This window comes from Pinus tabuliformis, chromosome 5_1 (genome assembly GCF_031772625.1).
Source record: "Pinus tabuliformis cultivar Carrire ecotype Pingquan chromosome 5_1, CPIR1, whole genome shotgun sequence".
Classification (NCBI taxonomy): domain Eukaryota; kingdom Viridiplantae; phylum Streptophyta; class Pinopsida; order Pinales; family Pinaceae; genus Pinus; species Pinus tabuliformis.
The window spans coordinates 746,824,711-746,849,061 of record NC_142305.1 but is presented as its reverse complement, the minus strand read 5'-3'; the positions used below and the strand labels follow the sequence as shown (position 1 = coordinate 746,849,061).

Sequence of the window (24,351 nt, the reverse complement as noted above, 5' to 3'; positions counted from 1 at the left end):
ACAGTCTTAAGGAAAATCAATCTTTAACCTATGCACATGAATGTGAAATTTCACCAGATGAAGAGCAGCATCATTGCCTTCCACATTTCTGAACACAGGCAAATTCTTTGACCAATCTACCTTGGGCATTTTATTTGGAAAACCTGGGATGTGATCTCACGTATCTTCTTACAACCCGATCCATCTTAAGAAATCTCAAAGCTACTGATCCCTCTGCAGTGGAGTCACCATGAAGGACTGATTGCATGGATTCTTCAGTGAATGGAGTTGCCAGGTGAATGATTTCAGCTGTCTTCTTATGTCTGATCATTGTTCACCATCAACAATCAGCTCTGAACTTGAGATATGTATTGGGGAAAAACAATCTACAAGTAAACCATTTCGTTCCCCAGTATGGTCGCCACTATGTTAGCACTCGAATCTACCTCAGGTTGAAGAAGGCAAAACTTGAGGCAACATCAAACCAAGCTCAGCCTCGTAGCTAGCCCTACGAGGGCAGGAGAGGGCTCTCTCCAGTCAATCTCGATAAAATGAGCAATCGGGTGCGAGATGACTAAAAATGGGAACTGATTTTAGGCTAGTAAATGGATAGGAAAGGGGTAATTTGATAAATGACTGGGTTTTCTGGGCAGCGTGGGATCGAGAATAGCATGAGCAGGGAAATTAAATCCAAGACACAGATTATCTCAGGAGGCAAGACAGGCAATAAATTTAGCATTCAATTTTGACATTATATGGAATGAAAAGAATGCTGAGAGGTTGACAAGGGCAATAGATGAATCCTTATCAAACAGAAGAAAACACAAAACATGAATACCTTCCCAAGGCAGAGCAGCAAACTGGATTCTGCCTTTCTCACTTAAAAGTATTCATTTAGAAATGATTATGAAATGAAATGGAAACATAACAAGCTACATATGAAACAAAGGAAAAAACAAATGCTGAATTCACACCACAAGAATCTCAGGAGTCAGAGCTGTATCTTTTCATTAAATCCCTGTCAAAAAACTGTACAGTGAAGTTTTCCTTCACAGCTCTCCCACTGTTTGCCAGAACTCAGAACCCTTTACAAATGATTTTTTATGCCATAAATAAGCTCCACTATGAGAAAACAAATCGATCCAAATGGGGAGTTGTTACAACTAAAATCCTGAGGATATGAAATGAACCGTCCATCTGTTCTATAGACAGAACAATGTTTCATTATTTCACTTGAAACTTTTTTGATGGCCAATAAAAAAGGCGACAACTGTAGCTGCAGATCATAACTGAAGTGAAGAATAGGAAATCAAATCTTGTTTCTCTGCCCTGGTAGATTTCTCTGATTTAAATTTTGGCTTTTCGGTTTCCAACTTTTTGCCTTCCCTGTGCCTTTTTCACCGCTTGGTTCTCAACTTTTTCACCTTTTGTGTCATTCAAGGCCTTCTCCTTTATGCACTGCTTACAACAATACTGATGTGTTCAACGCTTTCTGTGCAAACACAAGTGCTTCAAGTAATGAGTTGCTTGCAAGCCTATTGGCACCATGAAGTCCTGTACAGGCAACTTCACCAGCTACATATAGACCCATTATAGGTGTCTCTCCATGAAGTTTAGCTTGAACCCCACCACACATATAATGTGCAGCTGGCACTACAGGTATAGGACTTTCTGTTATGTCAAGGTCATACTTCGAACACTCAGCAACAATATTTGGGAAATGATACAATGTTTCCTCCTTGGCTCTGTGACTTATATCCAATAGAACATATCTCTCATTCTGTTTCTTTATCTGATCATCAATACTGCGTGCCACCACATCTCTAGGTGCAAGTTCTCCTTTGGAATCATACTGTGGCATGAACCTTTCCATAGCTTGATTGTAAAGAATACCACCAGCCCCACAAACAGCTTCACTTATTAAAAATGCATTTTCTCGTGTATGAGGTTTAATTGGTAGACCTTCATCAGCTAATGCAGTTGGATGAAATTGTACAAACTCCATATTTGAAATAACTGCAGATGCTCTATGTGCCATCGCAATACCATCACCAGTTGCAACATGAGGATTTGTGGTAGTAGGATAAATATGTCCAGCCCCACCAGATGCAAGTAAAGTTACCCTTGAAATGAAGCGGACCACCTCATTAGTGTCGGTGTTCAATGTGTCCACACCATGACAGTAAATATTTGATCCATCCTCAAACGTAAGCAAGTCTATGGCAAAGTGATGCTCAAACATGGTGATGTTGGGGTTATTAACAACAGCCTTCAACAGAGCTCGCTCAATCTCTCTTCCTGTCATATCTGCTGCATGAACAATACGGTGATGAGAATGCCCCCCCTCTCTCTAGCAAGATGTAAGCTACCATTTTCACCATGATCAAAGGATGAACCCATGGTGATCAAATCTTTAACTCTATCTGGGCCTTCTGTGCATACCACCTTTACAGTCTCTTTATCACATAAGTATGCACCAGCAACAATAGTATCCCGAATGTGGTTCTCAACAGAATCTGAAGGAGCAAAAACTCCACTAACACCACCTTGCGCATAATTTGTATTACTCTCATGTGGTTCAGCTTTTGTGATGACTGCCACATACCCATGTTTTGCAACTTGGCACTTGACTTGGATACATGAATTGCCTTTGGGGATTTTCTCTCTTCATTGTCTATGGAGGCCATGCAAAGCTGAGGGCTCTGAAATCGCATATTTTCAAATATCCCCAATGTATATCTTTCAATCCTTTTCTTATAGGTGAAGTTCTTCAGCAATGTCTGGGACAGTAGTGAAAGTTGTTTTTGCATTTTATTCCTCCCTGAGTGCATTGCAATGGATAACTGGCCATTATTTTCCAGTACATGCTTTGCATTCATCATAGATAATCTTGTGGAAGAGTTCCCTGTATTGAAGACTTGTGTCATGCTATCCTGATATGAGTGGGAATTTATTCTGCCATTTTGCTGCTGAATGTCCTTTTGTCCTTGGTAACCATAGTACTCATCAATAGGGACACCAGACTGGAACTGATGGTGTGAAGAACTACCATAGCTATGACGATGATTCTGATTATCATTACATCTTTCACCATAACTATTAAAAGCAGATACAACATAACCCTGCTCATTACTCTGACTGCTATTGTACACTCTACTGTTATATTTTTGAGAGCTATCTGAAGGATATCCTTGTTCATATCCAAGATCATTATCTCGTTTTGGATATGAATTAGGACTATAAATCATGTTGGTACCTCCCCAGTACGAGCTTCATGCTGCACACTAAGTGTTACCTCCTGTAAGTTGCTGTTCCTTAATTGTAGACTGTTGGCAATAAGATGATGAGCAGATTTTCCTAGATGAGGAGCTGAGGCAGGTCCAGTATGGTGTGGCCTTTCTCGATCATGTGCCTTCCTCCCATTATCTTCATGCCATAGAGTTTGTGTATTTACATCATTCTCGCATATAGACTTCTTTGGCTTTATTACTCCAGTAGGAGGCCATGTAATGTGTTTGTGTGTTGGTGGGAACTTGTAAATAATAGAAAGCACTTGATTGTTTGTGATATTTTCCATCCCCTTGATAGGCAAAGTTAAGATAGGGGGCATGCTTCTCCATCGCAAAGGCAAAAGAAACCATTCATCCCCCCACTAGCTCTAGGATCAATTTCTTCATTTACTCCAAGTCTTTTCTGCCCTGAAAGATGGCTACCTTGATCATAAATTGAAAAAACATATGGTGACAATGGATGGCTCATAGTCACAAATAACTAGTCATACATCACAGTATTTCTGTGCATTTCCTCTACCGTCAAGGTGCACTCAACCTTGTTAACCTCCGTGAGTAAGCGAGCTTCATTAATAAAAGGCAATTTTGCCACACCCTGCCAAGCAAAACGTTTATCATTCATGTCTATCTCAAAGTCAGTAGGATAAAAATCAATAATAGGTGAGTTTGGATCAGTCATCAAGGGTCTATAATGTTCAGGAAGAGCATTTGCACTTGCAGCTAGAAGATTTCCCATGAGTTGATTGAATGTTTTGAATGGCTTCCCTAGTTCAAAGCTTATCTCCAACCGATCCATATCCCTCAGATCAGATGCAAACGGAGCATAGTGATATGGATAAAGCCATTGCCACGAAAATACACCTTGGTAGAAATAATGCATAACCCAGCACAATCCTTCAGTATATTTCAAAACAACATCTTTTCTAGCTTCATTGATTTCTTCTGGAGCGTGGGCCATAAACTTTTCATTGTAATACCTTTCTTTCCACCCAGGCTCTCCTAGCTTAACCTTATCCCCTTCTGGTGCATCACAATTGAAAAGATCTTATTTTTCTTTAAGTACATTCTTCAGCTTTAGTTCAAATCCCTCCAAGTCATTTTTTCCTCTCTTTTAAATTCTGCATCAACCCCCTCAAATTTCTGGAGATGCGTTTGCCACTTTACAGAAGGGGAAAGATCTCCAATATTTTAATGCAAAAATCTAGGTCAAATCCGCCACGTATGTTCTTTGGATCGACTGCCACAGTATGCAATGACTGCCACCTAAGACATAACGCCTCTTTCATTCAATTTGGATCATGAATACGCAGATGAATCATTTTACATTCAACATTCGGCAATTACATCACTGTCATTTGCTAGTATGATGACATCTTGCATGTAACGTTGGTGGTTTTCAATATAATCCTCATGTATCACTTGGATTAGACTGAAGAAGAAGATGAATACATGGAGATGGGTTTTCTTTCAGAGGAACAACATGGATGGGAGTCGCTTAAAAGAAGATGACGAAAGCTTTGGCTTCTTGGTGCCCCCAATCATGAACAGAGAATTCAGAAAACGTGTGACCCTCCTGCCTGGAGAGTTTGGTGCTTGTGCTTCCTAGAATCTTTATGCCTTTTGGACTTTAACTTCATCTTAGTATGATCTGCAAGGTTGAAAGGTATCTCAGTAGTTCGAAAATATCCATCTCCAATTGATGATTTTCCATGTAAATCTCGATCGCCAACAACCCATTTCCATGCTCTGCCTTCACGACCCACAAGATGAGAATTCCCTTTTGTTTTAGTAGTACAAATGGAGGAACTATATCTGTATAGAGATTGCATCTGAGATAAATATGAGTTGCTGAAGGTGGAATCACTAGTATAATTGGAAAAACACGATGCTGCAGATGACATTGCAGACTGAAAGGATAGATGAAATTATTTATGCTTTCCCATATGTGGCTTCGGCTTCTTAATTTTTAGCATTGAAAACACCTATTTTGAGAGATCTTCCACACATGCATATCTCATTGTTATTGATCCTTGCTAGATCTTCATTACATTGCCTTTCAATTTTGGCAATGCATTTATAACTAGAATTCCTCATGAGTGTGTTATTCTCTTATCGACTGTTACTTTTCTTCTAAGCCATCATTCCTTCCTCATCTTCAGTAGACTTAAAGATTGCATCGAGCATATCGAACGAGAATGATGGATCTTTGGTGTTATCGTTGTTTACATTTCCAGCTAATTCCCCACTGATCTTTAACAATCTACTCTTGAATATCCCAAAATGGAGCAACCCTCTCTTGCCTCAGAAAGGGTGATTAGAAACTCCAGCGCTACGTGGCGAATTCCTTATGCAATTTGAGGGAAAAAAAAAGGAAAAATTTAGTGCTTTCGGGCCTGTGCGCCGCGCCATTCTCCATGTGCACCGCGCCAGTGTATATTTTGCACTGTATGATCGCGCCCAGTGTGTTGTGCGGCCCATGTGCGCCGCGCCATGTGCTCTACGCGCCGCGCAGGCTCATAACACAGTCTTAGTCTGAAAAAATCACCAGTTTTGCCCTCTCTCCATGATAAACCCCCAGTACTTTTCAATGAATACCAGATCTTTGAGAAGACAAGGATGTATGGAGCAATTGAGACCATCATCTCCAACTCCACATTTGAACAGGTGGACTTTTTCATATGAACTATTTCATGTATTTTTCTGAAAAGTGTCTCTTGCAAGGGTGTTGGCCTTAACATCACAGTGTAGGTTCCTAAACCGGGAAGTTCATTTAAAATATCTCCTTTATAAACATCAATAAAGTCTTCAGTCATGGATTTTAATAGTTGACGACATGCACTTCTTTCTCTGCTTCTTCCAGTATCTATCCTTTTTAAAATTTGTTCCGCAAAATAGCGTCTGGCTATCTTCTCCTTCATCACTTCCTCAGAGACTTCACTCTTGTGATTCTTCATTTGCAAAATACGATCAACAAAGGTTGGTCTTGCTGAACAGAGTGTGTTAAATTATTCTTAAAAATTGTTCTGAAGCTTTGTTTCAGATAGCAGAATTCGCAGCCTTGTATTCACTCTTATTAACAAATTCCAAATATTTGAGTTATGACTCCGAGGAATGTGGCCTACGTCAAGAATAAAAGGCCTGGATTCCTTCTAATGTACCTTCCTATCTACCTGGTCTCTTCAGACATTTTTGTCATTGTCTTCATTGGAGAAAGTGTAAAACAAAGAGTAGCTCCTTATCAACACACTTTCCTTCTTATGCCGCTCATGTAGCATTTTTATGCTGTAAATATTATAGACCTGGCTGTTGGGTTCTTTACATGACATAGACATTACAAATCCTCTAAAAGGGGACTCTCTCAAAGCCTTCACTTTTGTAACGTGCTTCAATCAGCCAAGCTCAGCAAACAACACTGTCTTGATTTCTTCTAATTCGGAAAACCAAGTTGTATAATTTGGGCATTCTGGCATTTGAATACAAACTCCATTTTGTATGATCTTGCTTTGTCTCTTTGTGCTGATGATGTTCTATCTGTTTGTGCTTTTACAGGGATAGGGGCTGCTGAACCTAGAAAGATGGGCAGGGCTGCCTGAAGAGCTGTAAAACCTTATCAACCATGTATTGAACGAACTTAATAATTTCTTTTTTAAAACAGAGTTTTGAAGAAGAAATGTCCTTCAACATTATTAATAATGTGGATCTTGAAGTGAAACCTTATTGAAGCTCTCTTTGGCCTGCAGGCATTAGTGAACACTTCTGGAGACAAAACCATGGACTCAAGGATTAAAGTGACCCTTTTTGACCAAACTGGTATTTGATGACTGCAAATGACGAGAAATGAACCTTGGTGAATTCGATTCTGACAGAAGACTGACAAGACTGAGTCTAACAGAAGCAACCATAGGAGGAGGACAACAAGACGAGGATGACTTAATTGAACACCTGCTGCAAAGTCAACTCCTAGTTCATTACCAATAGAAGAAGAAGTAAGGGAAACCTAGAACAATCATCCAATTGACTTATGCTTGGCCAATTCCAACCCACTTTGTGTCAAAACCATAGAATTCAGCCCAGAGAAAACTTTGAAAATTAATCCATCTTTGTCTTCTCTTGAAGAGGAAGAGTTATGCAACATGTTGAGAGAAAACCTAGAAGCCTTTGCTTGGAGTTATAAGGAAATGAAGGGAGTACACCGCTCAGTGTGTACTCACCACATATACATCAAAGAAGGTTGTAATCGAGTCAGGCAACCACAAAGGAGGATGAATCCAGCCCTTAAAGACATAGTCAAAGAGGAACTGCAAAAACTGCTAGATGTAGGATTCATTTACCCCATCTCTGACAGTGAGTGTGTCTCTCCTTTAGTGTAAGTTCCCAAGAAAAATGGTAAGTGGAGGATTTGTGTTGATTATAGGGAGTTGAACAAAGTCACAAAGAATGATCATTTTCCCTACCCTTCATTGACCAAGTGCTAGATGGCCTGGCAGGGAAGAATTTTTTTTTTCCTTCCTAGATGGATTTAGTGGGTAGAATCAAATCCAAATTTGCCTAGAAGACTAGGATAAGACCACATTCACTTGTCCTCAAGGTACTTTTTCCTATATGTTCCTTCCATTTAGCCTATGTAATGCTCCTGCCACTTTCCAGAGAGCAGTATTGAGTATTTTTTTTGAATTAGTACATGATGCTTTGGAAATTTATATGGATGATTTTACACCTTATGGTTGTGATTTCCAAGAAGCCCCGACTAACCTAGGTAAGGTATTACACAAATGCATTCAAATGAATCTGTCTCTCAGCCCAGAAAAATGTGAATTCTTAATGACTGAAGGGACTGTGCTAGGTCATTCAATATCTCAACAAGGACTACAAGTGGACCCAAACAAAATAGCAATCATCCAAAGGGTCCCACCTCCACAAAAGCAAAGAGATGTCAAGAGTTTCTTAGGGTTAGCTGGATACTACCAATGGTTCATAAAGGACTTCAGCAAGTTGGCCTCTCCTTTGTTTGGGTTGTTGGCCAAATATTTTGAGTTTATATGGTCAAAAAGCTATCAAGAGGCCTTAGACATTCTAAAGGGTAAGTTAACCACTACACCAATTCTCAGAGGCCCAAACTAGGCCCTCGCTTTTCATATTCATGTTGATGCCTCACACAAATCCATAGGAGCATCCTTAGGTCAGGAAGAGGAGAAATTTCCCCATGCCATTTATTTTACCAGTAAGAACCTGTCAAAGGCTAAGCTAAATTATACTGTGATTAAAAGGAACTCCTGGCTGTTGTGCATTCATAAAACAAATTGAGACATTACATTATAGGCTATCAAACATTTGTGCATATTGATCATGCTGCAATCAAATATTTAAGCTTGATCTAACTATTGTTTATAAGCTTGGTAAGGAAAATGTTGTTGTAGACTTTCTATCTAGGATGAATCTGCCTGCAGGTGAAGAAGGAATGGTGGATGACCAGTTATCAGATGAGCATTTTTTTTCTATTTCAGTTCTCTCCCCATGGTTTGTTGATATAACAAACTATTTGGTATCAGCACAGTTCCCACCAAACTTGCCCTCCAAAAAAAAGAGAAAGATATTCAGGAAAAGCGCCCCCTTCAACTGGATTGGTAGAAATCCGTTCAGACTTGGCCCATATCAAATCTTGAGAAGGTGTGTAAGGGAAGAGGAAGTCTTTGACATCCTTCTGACCTATCATGATGGGCCTTGTGGAGATCACTTTGCAGCAAAGAGGACAACATTCAAAGTGTTGCAAGTAGGCTATTATTGGCCTAATCTTCATCAGGATGTGAAAAAGTACATTAGTCAGTGTGATCAGTGCCAGAGGATGGGAAAGCCTACTCCAAGAGATGAAATTCCCCTATAACCTCAAGTGACTTTCGAGCCATTTGACAAGTGGGGCATGGACTTCATTGGGCCTATCAACCCTCCTTCAAAGAAAAAACAACACATCATTGTGTGCACTGATTATTTGACTAAGTGGGCTGAAACCAAGGCAATTAAGGTAGCAATATAAAAGAAGGTGGCTGAGTTACTAAGGGAGAATGTATTCTACAAATTTGGGTACCCTAGAGAGCTAGTCATAGACCAAGGCAGCTAGTTTACCTCCAGCATGATTGAAGAACTGCTCATCCATCACAAAATCAAGCATAGGACCTCCACTCCTTATCATCCACAAGCTAATGGGAAAGTGGAGGTGACCAACAGGGCACTAGAGAACATCTTAACCAAGGTAGTGAGCAGCAATAGGAAGGATTGGACAGAGAGACTAGTTGATGCCACCTAGGCCTATAATACAACATGGAAGACCACCACTGGATTTACACCCTATGAGCTGGTCTATGGGAAAAAGGCTTTGTTTTCCATTTATTTTGAATATAACAAATTGAGGATGGCAGCCCAACTAGATTTGGATCTCAATCATGCACAGAAAGAAAGATTGTTACATTTGAATGGCTTGGATGAATTCAAAATGCAAGCCCTCCTACATACAGAGATAGTTTAGCTTCAGAGGAAGATTTGGCATGACAAACATATTAAGGAGAAGAAATTTCAAGAGGGAGATTGGGCACTGTTATATGATTCTATTTATAAAGACTTCAAGAGTAAGCTAAGGACAAGATGGCTCGAACCTTATGTGGTGGAAAGATGCCATGATAATGGTTTAGTGCAAATCATAACTATAGATGAAGAAGCCATTCCATTTCTTGTTAATGGACATCGATTGAAAATGTACAAGAGGTCTTTATCAAAACAAGAGTTCATTGACAATATCAATAAGACAGTGATGATGGTGGAACAAGTTCCAGCTCCTCCCTCATCAGGGCACTAAAAAGGAGAAAAAAGAATAAGGATTCAAGTGAAAACCTCCATGAGGCACCTAAGTCCCATCTTTGGGTTGAAAACCTCGTGAGGTGGCCCAAGGATGAGAAAAAATGAAAAAGAGTAAGAAGATCCTTGGGTGAAAACCTTCCTTGAGGCGTCCAGGGCAGATATCTAGGGTGAAAACCTCTCTGAGGCAGCCTAGGTGTTTTTAATATATCTATATATATCTATATATATATATATATATATAGATATATATATATATCATAAAAGAAAAAAAAACATAATTGTTATTTGCAGGTGGGTGAGAAAGACAATAAAGGAGCAAAGAGAAGTTTCAAAGGGAACCCTGCCTCACATATATTCATCTCCTCCACTCCTTACCATGCATCCCTCCATCAATTCCCTTGTTTTTCACTTCATTGCTTCAATTCAGGTAAAGATTGTGTTTTCTACAAGATCCCCTGAATGGTAGATTGGTTAGGTCCCCAAAATTCATACTAGACATGATCTAACCAATCACCTCATCCATTACCATCATCCTTGCATCCACACACACTCCTACTCCCTTTGTCCATTCATTAGAGCATCCTCACAGCACCAGCCAACAACATGATCAAGAAATTCTAAGGGAGACACCAAACATTGCCAAGTGGTAATCTAGGAGCTCCACAGTAGCAACAACATCAGATCTCCAGTCACAAACACCTCCAAAAGCCAAGAAACCATCAACAGACAGTAAAGGAGGAAGAAGAATGACCATGCAACAAATAGACAATGCAACACCTCTGATCTTTGACAATTTTAGCATGGCATCAAGACCATAGGTAAGTATCCCACTCACTCACTCACTCATATGCATCATTTGATCAAAAGTTGTAAAGGTTAAGAGGTAGTTGGTTTGTAAGTGAAAAGGTGGCCAGTTAACTTGGCCACCTTCATTCAGTCATCACATACAAAGTAGGGTTTCCTCTCACACATGGCTACAATCAACTCAAAGAATAGAGGAGGAGTAGGACAAGAAGTGGTTAACTATGGATTTAACAACTGTGGGAGCTGATTACAAGGAGTGGGAATGATGAGGTGGTATAATGGGAAACAAAACATCATTTGCATGCATTCATGCATTCCACCTCCTTGAGACTCCCTCACTCAAGTAGCTCTCATAACTCTGGCCACCCACTGGAAGCAAGGATCCATCGTTTTGCAAGAGAATTCCTACAAGAATAGTCTACAGGAGCAGTCTATAGGATACACGGAGGCAGTCTACAGGATAGGCAGAAAGGGGTTCAAGAGGGAATATCAAGAGATTTGTCCACTTCCACCATTCTAAAGAGGTAAGATATAAAAATCCATCCCCATTTACAAACAAATGATCTAGAAGTCCTCTAAAAAGCTAGTGGATTACATACATAGGAAACTCTGTTTTCTCAAGAATTTTCTCATTCCCTCACTCCACATAGCAGAATCCATGCCACTATTATAGTTAGAGGGCTCACTATAGATCTCACCCCAGAGTTCATCAATAGGGTCACCACACTTCCCCTAGGAATTTCATGGAGAAAAGAAGACAAAGGAGACAGTCAGGTGGCAAAAAGAAAATTCTTTTTAGAAGGTGAAGAACCCATAGAGGAACATGATGAAGTAGAAGAGAAGGAGGATGATGCTGAAACAGAAGAGGAAGAATAAAAAAATATAGAGGGACATGATGACACAGAAAAGAAGGAGGATGATGTTGAAACAACAGGAGGAAGAAGGCATTAAAACAAAGGAGAAAGAATAGAAAGAGGCCATCCAGCATAGGATGCAAGCTAAATCATATGCTCTTTACCTCATAAAACAATGGCTACAATTTCATATTAAAACACTAGCACAAAGGGGCACCATGCCATTTCAGGACTGCAGGTAGTTTATTGATCTTTTTGATCAAAGTGCACTAGAGGATAGGGCCAAAATGACTGAGTTTTACTTGCACAACATGGCCCTCACAGCCATGAATATTTAGGATCCTAATGCAAAGCTAGGAGATCTACAATTAATGGCTTTGGCATCATCGATGAACCATGAGAAGTCAAGGGCTACAGAGATGAAAAGAATATTGGCCAGCGAGCAAAATGAACCTCTTTTCATCAAAGTTGAACAACCAAATCCCATGGCCCTAATCAGCACCCATAATCTAATTGAAAATGATCTTCAGCTGGCACCTAGATATCTTGCTACCCAAGAGCAAGAAATTTCACATTTTGAGGATATTTTTAGGATGCTAAGAGATGATAATATACATGCCTACTAAAGGAGATGGAACACACTGCCACACAACTTGAAGATCAATGAATATCACTCCCCTCAAAGGTTGAGAGAGGCACTCAACAAGACACCTATGTATAAGCAATCAACGTAAAGGTTGAAGGTCAATTGGATAGGCTTAAAACTCAGTCCACCACTACTCCCAGGGATGCTAGAAGGGAGAAAACAAGAAGATGAAAAGAGGCCGTGAGAAGAAGTAGAAAGGAAAGTAGGTTTCTATGAACAAGAGGAAGAGACCACAACAAAAGCATGGGATGTCAGAAAGGCTACCAGCGCCATGAAGGACATGGACATTGACTAATTTGCTCAGAGGGTGAGAAACACTTTTAATAGGGGGGTGATGATGAGCCTCATCATTGGGTAATTATATGGGCCTTAATTGGCCTTAATTCACCTCCTAGCTTAGTCAAACCAACTATTTTCACAACTTATTTCATACTTTTTATTATATTTTGTTTATGAGATGAGTTAGAGTTGGGTATTTTGCTATGGTCTAATGTGCATGTAATGTAGGAATAAAGGAATAAAGGGTAAAAGAAAGGAACTGTGGCAAAGACCTTGGTAAAAACTCAAATGGGACAAGGGAGAGTAATTATAGGAGCTAAATCCTCCTCATTTACTACCCCTCCATTCAAATATTCCTCCATCAGCTCGGAGTGCAAACAACCATCACTTTGAAGACTAGAAGACAGTCGAGCAATTGAAAGTGACATAAACGAGTTTATCTTGAGTGGGGAGCCTAGCCTCCCTAATTGGAAGGAAGTCGTTGGAGACTTTAGATGTATAATAGAGAGGCTTAGGACCTCAATAGGATTCAGATTCTTATTGTAAAACTCTACTTTATTTCTGAGCTGCAAGACTTGTGACAATTTGTTATGTAATCCATGGATTTGAAATGAGAATGAGTTTCGTTTTGAGCCAGCTCTAAGTTAACTCAAAGGGCTGAAGCTCTTGGGTTAGGGCCCAACCTGAGCAGACAAAGCTCCTCTTTACTATACATGTATGCTAGCATAGATTCCTGGTTTTCATTATTCATTTGCTTAAGTAGCATAGATTTTTATTCTGTTCATTTGCTTAAGTAGATTCATGGTTTTCTATTTATTTTTTTAAGTAGCTACATTTTCATTATAGCAGTATGGCATAGATTATTCATGGTTTTTCTGTTCATTTGCTTCAGTAGCTGCATTTGCTATAGTTTACTTCCATTTGTGCCTTCTTTTAGTTTACAGGTTATCTAGGATAAAAAGATCACCATAAGGTTGTGCGCAAGTGTCTCGGCCTCATCTCCTTCCTTTGGGACCATGACTTGAGGAAGAGACCCTTCAGCAACCCCAAAAACATAGGTTTCTAGTTCTCGCATGAGCTATGGAGTTTGTTGTTCAATGTAGTTATTTGTTCACCCTCACTGGTTTTTCTATTGTTTTCCTTTGAAACCTCCTTCAGCAAGTTCTTCATGCATCGCTTCCTCGCCATCCGATCCATAACAAACCTTCAAAATCACCGTCTGATTCATTATTTTCTCCAATTGTTGCCTCGAGTGAAGTCTTCCACTTACTTTATGTGCTTTAATATCCATCGTCGATCTGTCTCTTGATTCGACAACTATCGCGTCACCTAAACACTTTATGCACTTTAAACCCCCACCGTCGATCTACCTCACCTGATCCAACAGCTATTACATCACCCGATCGCCAACTAGATTGGCCGATCTCCACCGTTGATCAGCCCCATCTGATCCAATGACTATCGCGCAATCTCGCGCGGATTATTGCACGACTATTATCCACCCAAGAGCACACGAGAAAAGTGGTTTTCTCGTGCTACATGTCGCGCAGTAAGGCTAATCGCGTGAAATTTTAGAATTTCATTTACGGCCTTGAGGGCACACGAGAAACTACTTACCACCTTAACAACCTGTTCCATCGTTTCCGCATGTTTCTTTTTCCCGTGATACGATCTCCACCATCCATCCTTCAGTTAATCTTGTCTGTCCATCTCTTGACTTAATCTGTGCGATAAGATCCTAGCCGTTCATCGCTTTGTTACCCTGTCCGTCCATCTCTTGAATTAACCTTCACGATAAGACCTCAACCATTCATCCTGTGTGTTCACCCTGTTCATCCATCTAGTCACTTAAACCTTCACAATAAGATCTTTGCCATTCATATGCTTCATTACCCCGTCTACCCATCTCTTTACTTAATTCTTCACGATAAGATCTTTGTCATTCATCTACTTCATTAACCCTATTCATCCATTTATTCCTTTAAGCCCTCGCGATAAAAATATCCACCACCCATCTTCTGCTCATTGATCGATCCAACGGTCCCTATGCGCTACTGCGTCCTTACGTCCTCCTTTCATTGATTTCAACCTCCAATTGCTCTTCCACTTGAAAACCGATTTAGCTTAAGTTTCTTTGCTTACACCTTAGTATAGTTTGATGCTCTTTACCTTTGCAACTTAGGTAGCAACATTAGGTTAGTGTTGATTGAGAAATTAAGTTAGCATAGTTGTTTAGATGGTTAGTTAGGTTATGGTGTAGTTTAGCATTACATGCTATTTTCTTCATTACTACAGTAGAGTAGCTCTCTCTTAGAATAGGTTTTCTCTCCTTCCATCAAATAATTAAGATTCTTCTGACCCTATAGAAGTCTAGCTTGGAACCCCTGGGTCTCTTGCCAGATAAACAATGACAATAAGCAGGATCTTCACTTCTACTTGTGCATATAGCACTATCACCTCCAAGTTTGTACGAACCCCAGGTTGATAAGTAAAGCTAGCAGCCCTGTGAGTTGCATCATTCTTGTTGCAATACCTAGGCTCATCAGTGATCCATCTCTCCTTCACCGGCCTATGTCAATACTACTCCCAATGCAATACACGAGGCATCAACATGCACATGGAATTCCTTCCTCCAATCTAGGAAGAACAAGATCAGCACGGTGACCATATTTTCTTTCAATACATCCAGACTGCACCGACATTATTCATTGCAATAGAATGTAGCATCTTTTTTCAATAGCTTATCCATAGGCACGTAATTTGAGCATAGGCCTTGTTGAACTTTTGATAATATCCAGTATGGCCCAGTGTTGCGCGTAGCTGTTTGACACTCCTTGGGGCCTCCAAATTGACTATTACCATGATCTTGGTAGGGTCCACCATTAGTCCTTGCTTGCATACCACATGACTCAGAAAAATCCCAAAGGGGACACAGAACAAGAACTTCTTTGGGTTCAGCACGATATGATATCTTCGGAACGTATCCAACATTAGATGTAGACTGGCTACATGCCACTTTACTAACCCAAACACTGTCCAGTCATCAAAATACACCTCCAAGAACTTGTGAATGAATTACTTGAATGCCGTGATGACTACGTGAGAGAATATCGCTGGCGCATTCTTGAGTCCGAATGGCACCACCATATACTAGAAATAAATCCATTATGTTGCGAAGGTTGTTTTTCTCCTGTCTTCTGATGTGACATTAATCTGATGGTGTCTAGAGAACCCATCAATGAATGAATAGGCCTCTTGCCCTTCAACATTGTCCAATACCTCATCTGTAAACGATTTCAGAAAAGTATCATGGATGCATCCATCATTAAGTTTTCTTAGATCTACGCAAAATCCTTATTTCTTCCTTCTATTTCTTTTCCTGAACCACCATTGGGCTCACCCAATCAGATTCTTCATCTGGTTCAATAATTCTTGACTCAAGCATCTTGTCCAATTCAAATCAGACCTTTTCCTTGTATTTGGGATCAAGGCGATATGTCCTCTACTTAATAGGCTTCACGTCCGGCGTCAAATTTATTTTCATCACACCCAAATTTCCTATGATGCCCTTTAGGTCCAAAAATTTTGTAGGAAACAAATCCTAATATTCGCAGAGCAACTCATCAACTTTATCTACCATGGCATCATCCCAATAATCCCCAATCTTCACAAATTTTGGCTTTGCTTCAGTACTAATGTTCACTTGCCTAGTCTTCAATGGTGTGGTGATGTCCGGATTTTCTATCTGTAGACCTTCAACCTCGCGATGTCCTTATTTCTCTGGGATATTAATGTTTCTGGGATCTTCATCCTCCCCCTCAATAGTCATATTATAGCATTCCAGTGCATGGAGTAGCTGGGTGCTCTAATCCAGTTGAACCAATTCCAAAGGGTCCTACAAAATTCTGAAGATCATTGCCTCAACCTCCTGCAAAGCTTCATCAATGCTTTCGAACCCATCCTCAAAACTGAAGGTCATCAAGAATCCTTCCCTTAAGATATCCCACTTCGCAGTCCCATGGCAGAGCTCTGTTTCTAGGTACCAATTCATAGGGATTATATCCAAAGTGTGACAGAATAAGTGCACCCACTCTGGCTAAGGCTCCGTTCCATAAAATTTAGTCCATTTTTCCAAATGACCACGTGGATCATTTCTCCCATCATATTTCTCAGTTAATTGCACTATAGGATTACCAAATTGCAACCTCATCATCCTCTTGTAATCATGCCATTCATCAAAGCTGTCCTTATGCGCACCCCACCATTGTGTGATCATAGTGCGCAATGCCAAATCCAGCACTTGAAAGCGATGATCCTCAGGGAATTCTCTTTCAAAAGCATCCAAAAAATTATCTACATCAGTTAAACCATCGTAATAAGGTAAATTTATTACCTCCGATGACACATAGCACAACAATTTAGTCATCATGTTGCATCATAGTGTAGATACTTCATGCAGCCTGTTCTGCCAGTGCTCCAACTCTTCATATAAATCTGAGGTACACGAGATTTTGCAGTCCCATGCAATCCATCCATCAACTGTCGGATTAATCCAGTCTTGGTCTTGCACTATAATTTTGTAAATCTGATTGAAGTCACCATCACTTTCTTCATAGTGGTGGATCGGCTTAGTATAGCGTGGTCCTTCTGCAGGGTCCATTGGCATTACAATGCGGAGTGATTTCCTTTCAAATGACATTTTTTTCTTCTTCAAGTTGATGACTCCATTCATATCAATTGTCCAGTCAATTCCAAGGAGCACGGGGTATGGATTGCTGTCATCAATGATTTCTATCACTTCAAAATCAGCCAGCGCACTCGCACTTTCTATATCTACGATGACTCCATGTAGTCATCCCATAGGGATAATCTTCTACTGGTTCACCATCCTTACTCGAATTAGAGACCACTGCAACGTAGTTATCTCCATCCTCTGCCACGTCTATTTAGGAAAAGCATTCGCATTAGACCCTAAATCCAAAATAACCTGGTCCATCTCATAGTCTCCTATTTGTGTGGTGATCCTCATCTCGCGCCCTGTTCTTGTCTTATGTTTACCAATACTTCAGACTATACGGTGCCCATCAGGAGCATTTTCCTTACCAGCACACTTTTTTATCAACTCCTGTAGCCCTTTCACAACCTTACTATCACGCAGTAGTTTCATACAAGTTTCCAAGAATGTGGTAAGCACAAAGGGCTCAACCTCTATAGGTGTGCTAGTTTCTGGCAGTTTGTCCAGACTCCCTAAGGTAGAGGCCTCAACGAAACTTTTCTTCACCTCCATAAATGTTTCCTTCACACACTCCGGATCAAAACACGTCTCCTTTTCTAGGACCTTGCGAACCCATCCATCCTCTTCAAGTCGTTTTCCTTTATCGTCACCAATCATGATTCCACTTCTCAGTATGATATTCACATTTGGATCCTCCTTGCGTGGCTCAACCCACATCATCTGTAAGTTCTAGGTAGGGTGTTGAGGTTGCACCTTATTCTCCTACATCTTAGCTATCAGCACAGGGCATTGTTATATCGTGTGGTCAAACTGAGTGCAATATTGACATGACAGGCACATCTGATTCTGACACTCTCGTGTGTAGTGTCCTGGCGTCCCACAATTATAGTAAATAACCTGACCACGACCTCTACCAGGTCCTCCTCCTCGGCCTCATCTGCACCCTTGATATCCTCTGCGTGCTCCCCCAGTGCCCTGATCCGAAGGCCAAGTTTCTTCTTGCATTTGATATGTAGGTGTCCTTTCCATGATTAATTCATAGCTATAGTAGTGGCGCTCATCGTGGCCCACCGATTTGCAGAAATCACATAATAATTGTTGTGGCGTCTACACAAACTTTTGCAGCAAATGAAAATTATCTGTTACATGTTTTCTAGCCACTTGACAAATAGTGCACCATAGTGCGGGCCTCGTATTTGGTCTTGCTGGAGCTTCCTGTCTCAGGGTCATTGCCCCCCCCCACCCCCCCGTGATATAATTCACGAAGATAGGGTAGTGATCTTCATAATGCCCCTGGCTCTTACACTTGAGGCACCATACTTCTTCGCGCACCTCTGGTCTAGCTTCCTTTCCTTTTTTTAGGCTCTGCAATTCCAAGCAGAGGTTCAACAACTATGAGTGAATTTGCTGAAATCCCAAAGACGCGTCCTAAATAGGTGTTTCATCCAACATTATCACGATTTCCAGGGCTTCCACCTGAGTCACTATCTTCTGTTGTGATAAAGAAACCCTTAGGTGAGGTAGGAATGAGGCTATAGACCACTCACGATGCTGACCGTCTGTGAGCTGCATATTAGCTTCGTAGATCACACACTTCAATCTTTGATCTAACTCCTAGGGTGTCTCACTAGCCCTAATTTTGATTTCCTTAAATCCAATTATTGAATGCGAGTTAGACTTGGACTTACTAAGCTCTTTGTTTAAAGCATCCTTAGTCTCTGCTAGTGTTGCTACAAGATGCTCAACATAGTACTTAATATACCATGTCAGTGTGTGGTCCTGTAGGGAAGTAACTAAATGTGCCTTCTTTATGTTATCATCAGTGATTTGCTACACGGTCCATACAACATTCATGACAAACTAGAACTAATTGGTATCTTCACTCCCTATACCCTTGAAAATCAGCAATTTTATCGAGTTGTACATGTTGAACAATGGTGGTGGTGGTGGTGGTGTGGGCGAGGGTGTATGCTATGGAGGTGAATGTGGAGGTGGAGTCAATGGATGAGGTATTCATGGAAAAACCTATCTTATCAACTGGATAGCACTCCACGGTGAAGCCTGTACCACTCCCTCGTTGTCACTCTAAGGAGGTCCAATCAATGGGCTATATTCAAGACCTGTTCTTCCCTAATCTTTGAAGAGCTTTCCACTTCACGTAGCTCTGAACATCAAGGCAATGGAATAACCCATTTTTCACACAACAACATCTTAATCTAGGTATTTAAAGATCTTAGATACTTACCTCGCGGTCCCTTGAAGAAGCGTCACTCTGCTTCGCTGTAGCTGACTGAGGTATCAACCGTGAAATTTGTCACAGATCCTCCTATGACTCGATTGAGCCAATGATCGATAGCGCACATGATCTTGTCTTCAGAAGCTTCCAACCTCCACACTAATTCTTGAGTCCACACTATTGGACCATCAAACTTCTACCTTCCTTGGTCGTCTGCCAATTTAGCTATTCACTCATATAGCTCGATTGGGAAGGTGCAGAAGAAAATCTCATGGATTTCTGTGTATAAGTATCTATCCAACCACTATTATTTTGACAGGTGCATATTCTTATTTTCTTGTGCCATGAATTCATGGATTTGTCTATATAACCACTTCTCTATTTCCTTTTTGATCAGATTCCAGTGATGCAACATCACGCATCTCCTTAAGCAAATCCTGGTCCCGACAACAAAACCATTCTTTGGCTTAGTGGGTCTTGACCTAGGTTCAAAGTTAATTACACCAAACAAAACCCTACACTACTGGCCCTTTCGGCATCAACCCACATAGCGCAAACTGAAGTCTCACCCAAAGCAGTATGGGTGGATACTGGAACCAAGTTTTCACATCCAGAGATCAGTGTGTCTTGTTATGCCCTAGATCTGGCTCCATGAAAATCTATAAGCCCTTAGGGCTTAGTGATACAACTCCATTCGAATGGCCCCTAGGCCTTCGTAAAGGTCTACGATTGGCTTTTGTGGACACTAAACAAATGAATCAGGTACTTACGTGCACCATAAACTATCCTTAGATAAGAATCTACTCAGATCTACCTAAGTTCTCGATAACCATAACATAATATATTATGATCTTTGCATAATTACTTAACATTAATCACGTTCAGTTAATAAGATGTATCCAGTAAATTTGTGCATCAATACATCATATTCCAAAAGAAGCTATTTCATCACAACATATATCCCAATCATAAATAACGAAAGTAAAGAGATAAAACACAAGAATTTCTACAACAATCTTCTTTATTGATCTTCAGTATAAGGTTACAAACTCAAAACTTCCCTATGCACTCAGATGCAGGGGTCCGCGCACTTAGCTGTAGAGGTCTACTTGAGGCCTCTGCACACTCAGTTGCAAGGGTCTACTCTAGGCCTCTAAGCACTCAGCTGCAGAGTCTTTTCCCCCTCTAAGACTTACTTCTCTGTGCTAACTCTCTAAGACTCCTTCCATCGTACCCACAGACCAAAGACAAAGATCTAACTTAGATTCTCTAGGACACACCTATTTATACAATCCCATGGTCCGTGAACCACGGGTAAATGGTTTATACCCTCATTTATGTAAAGTTGAGTCAAAAAACGAGTCAACTTTACATAAATGAGGGTATAAACCATTTTTGACTCCTAACTAACTACGCACTCCACATACGCAATTTGCAGAGACTTTACATCAAAACTTGGGATTTTACCCCAAAAATCACCCAAGGTACCCCATCCCAACAAAAAGCATAGAATATTGTATAAGTTGATGGTTTTGACCATAGTCCCTTGTATTTTGGAAACCATGGTATCTGGTCCATGGTAATGTAGCGATGTCATCCCTCATGTAATAGTATATATAGGGATTAATAATAAAGAAGGAAGGTGACAAGTATTGATTAGAAATTTGTGTTTTATGGTTGTATTATGTTGATATATACTTCAGAGAAGAGGCACAGCTCCGCATCTGTGTGCGCATAGGCCTGGGTCTGCAACTGAGTGCGCAGACCATCTATAGATTAGTGCACATACACCCTGCAATTGTGTGCGCAAGTAATAAATGTTTGTTGTACAAATGATATATTATAAGCAATAGTTTGTATGGATGTAGTCCCATATTGGGATGAACCATGATAAAATCTTTGTCTACGTGTGTTTATTTTCTTAATATCTGCACTTTATTTTAGCACTATAAAGTTCATGAATGTTTATGATATGTTTAAGTGATAAATATAATTCTACAAAGTAATATATAAGTGTGAAGTAATTTATGTATGCGAAGAAATTTATAAGTGTTAAAAAATAAGGAAAATATAGAAGTGACACATCGCAGCATCCCTCGGGCTATGGAAACTTGGTTCTACAACCTCCCATAATCACTTCGGGTGCATTAGGGGAATTTTGAGGTCTAAAATGGGCCTCCTAAGAAAAATTTACAACCAAAATAAAATTTATAACAACCAATAGGATTCAAGATGATGATGTCAACCATGGGGGATGATTCACCATTTTTGGAGTAAAAAAGTAAAAATATTAAAAAATAATAATAATAAAACTATTTTTTCAACTCTTATTTTCAACTTATCTCCCTAAGGTTTTACTAAAATTTTGAGCGGGAGTACTTGTTGGATGCAAAATTTAATTCCTCATCCAAGGAGTACCCATGTTGGATACTTTCGATGGACCCTGCTACATGAAAACTGAGAAATACATGAAAAAACATGAATGCAATCATGTTTTTCATGTATGTAGCAGGGTCCATCAAACTATGCAACATGGGTACTCCTTGTATGAGGAATCAAATTATGCATCCAACAAGTGTTTCCACTCGAAACTTGAGTAAACGCATAAGGTGATAAGTTGAAAATACGAGTTGAAAAAATATTTTTTTCTTTTTTCCCTCTAAAATTTAATGATGTAATCTAATCTTTTTTTTTTTTGTAAGCTAGGGTAGTACCTTCCTTTTTCTATTTATAAAAACAAGTTGAACCATATACAACATTTTGGTGGCCTCAACTTGCCCATATGGGAAACCAAGTCTGTTGGACACTTGAATTTGTTATAAGCCAGCCAGTAACAAAATTTAATCAGTATTTCCATCCATGCTACATGCACTGTACATATAAAAACACTTAACATACTAAAAAATAGCATATAAATGTCTGAAAAGAAGAGCTATCCTCAAAATAATCAGAAGAATCTATGAAGGATTAGTCCTTCCAGTCATCAGTAACCAATTATGCATTAACAGGTGCTGCCATCGAGTCATTAGGTGCTAGAGTCATCTGTATCAGCCTTTGTTGGATCTCATCCAGCTTGCTATCTTGCATTATCATGATGATCTGCAAGTTTTTCATTTCCTTTTTCATATTCGGCATTCCTTGGGCTATTGCTGCCACTTCACCTGCCACTTGCTCGAGAGCCTTTGCTAGTAGCCGCTTTAACACCCAGTACACATGAAGAGCTTATGTATAAAGTGTCATTCGGCCTCTGGTGTGACCTGGGTCAGGGATGATATCTCCCCATTCCTCCATCTTAGGTTCTGATTCCTCTTCCATTACACTGTCTTCCATTTCTTAGATCAATTGTCGAATGTCCATGTTCATCCCTTCTCTATAGGCTCAAGCTGCCTCCTAGACTGCTGTCCTCATGGATCTCCTTCCTCGTCTCTGGCTTGCTAGCGCCAAGGTTGGCTGGTCACCTCTGCTCAATTGGCGCTATCGCCCTCTGCCTCCATGCCCCCTGCCTCTACCCAAGCACACCTTTTTTTCCTTTATTGTCACCTTTTTACAGTTATCACCATCAAAAGTTAGCTCTCGGTGAGCTACAGACTTCCCATCAGTCAACATTTCCTTATCACTAAGCCTTCCTACCCCACTCCAACCATCTCCGTTGTTCTGAGGAGTCCATGGTCTCTCCCCCCCAGGATAAAGGAAGGAGAGTAAATCCTCTGTCATACTAGCCATCGCCTGGGCAGGGTTCACAGTTTTCTTGGGTTGACTCTCTGTCCCCCTACTGCAATTCCTCGGAATATTTGTGTTATGATCCTTGCTCTTTCTCACCAGGCAACCTTCTGTCTCACTCAGCCTCTGCTCTTCTTTTACACATCCCTGCTTACGCCCCTCTTCTGCCTTACTTTGCATGGCAAAGTAAAAAGCTAACCCATTCATACACCACTCCTCCCCATCAGTTCCTGTCAGACCCCTCTCTTCCATCATACCAAGAATTGCAGAGAGAAATGCAGGAGGAGAGCCAGAAGAGACATACCTGAGTTCACGCTTGCCCATCGAAGCTCCCAACACCTGCGCAATACAGTTCTCCTCCTCCTTTGCCGCATACTAAGATTTCCTCCCCTCTTTCCACCTTCAAGTACCTCAGCCCATCTGGCCCAATTCCCATCCCACTACCGCCGTCGTTTCTAACCTCCTCTCTCCCCACACTCCTTCCACTCCATTGCCTTGAAACTCCCGTAGGCATGCAGGATGCCACCATGGCCTTTTGATCGATGGTGAGGGTAGTAGGTGGCTATCCTGGCCAGCCTCTCCCAAGCACTCTCCACCTTCCCGTACTTTCCTTTTTTATCACCCTGATCGAGGGGTAATCTTATTTTATTATTTCCACTATTATTTTATAATTTCCGTAGGAGGCCCATTTTAGACTTCAAAACTCCCCTAATGAGACTACGATCTGCTTGTAGGTCATTGTCGAGAGGGCCAATGGTTGAAGGGTTTGTGGTGAACAATAAAGTCTGAACCTAGGTCATCCCAACCTAAGCCAACAATAAAACAACAAGTAACTTTCTAAGAAGCTAAACGAAACATTGCTCAAAATTTTCCAAACAAAACAACCATGCTATTCAAACCATTACTCATCAGAAGAGTCCACAAGTGCCGAATCTTTGGCACTAGAACCCGACAACTCA

General features: G+C 40.5%; 2 pseudogenes; both read right to left on the bottom strand.

The window, feature by feature from the left end:
- Positions 1 to 1,441: 1,441 nt before the first annotated feature.
- On the bottom strand, positions 1,442 to 3,227 carry LOC149167101 (L-aspartate oxidase 2-a, chloroplastic pseudogene; annotated as a pseudogene).
- Positions 3,224 to 23,716, bottom strand: LOC149167100 (5'-3' exoribonuclease 3 pseudogene; annotated as a pseudogene).
- Between the last annotated feature and the right edge of the window lie 635 nt (positions 23,717 to 24,351).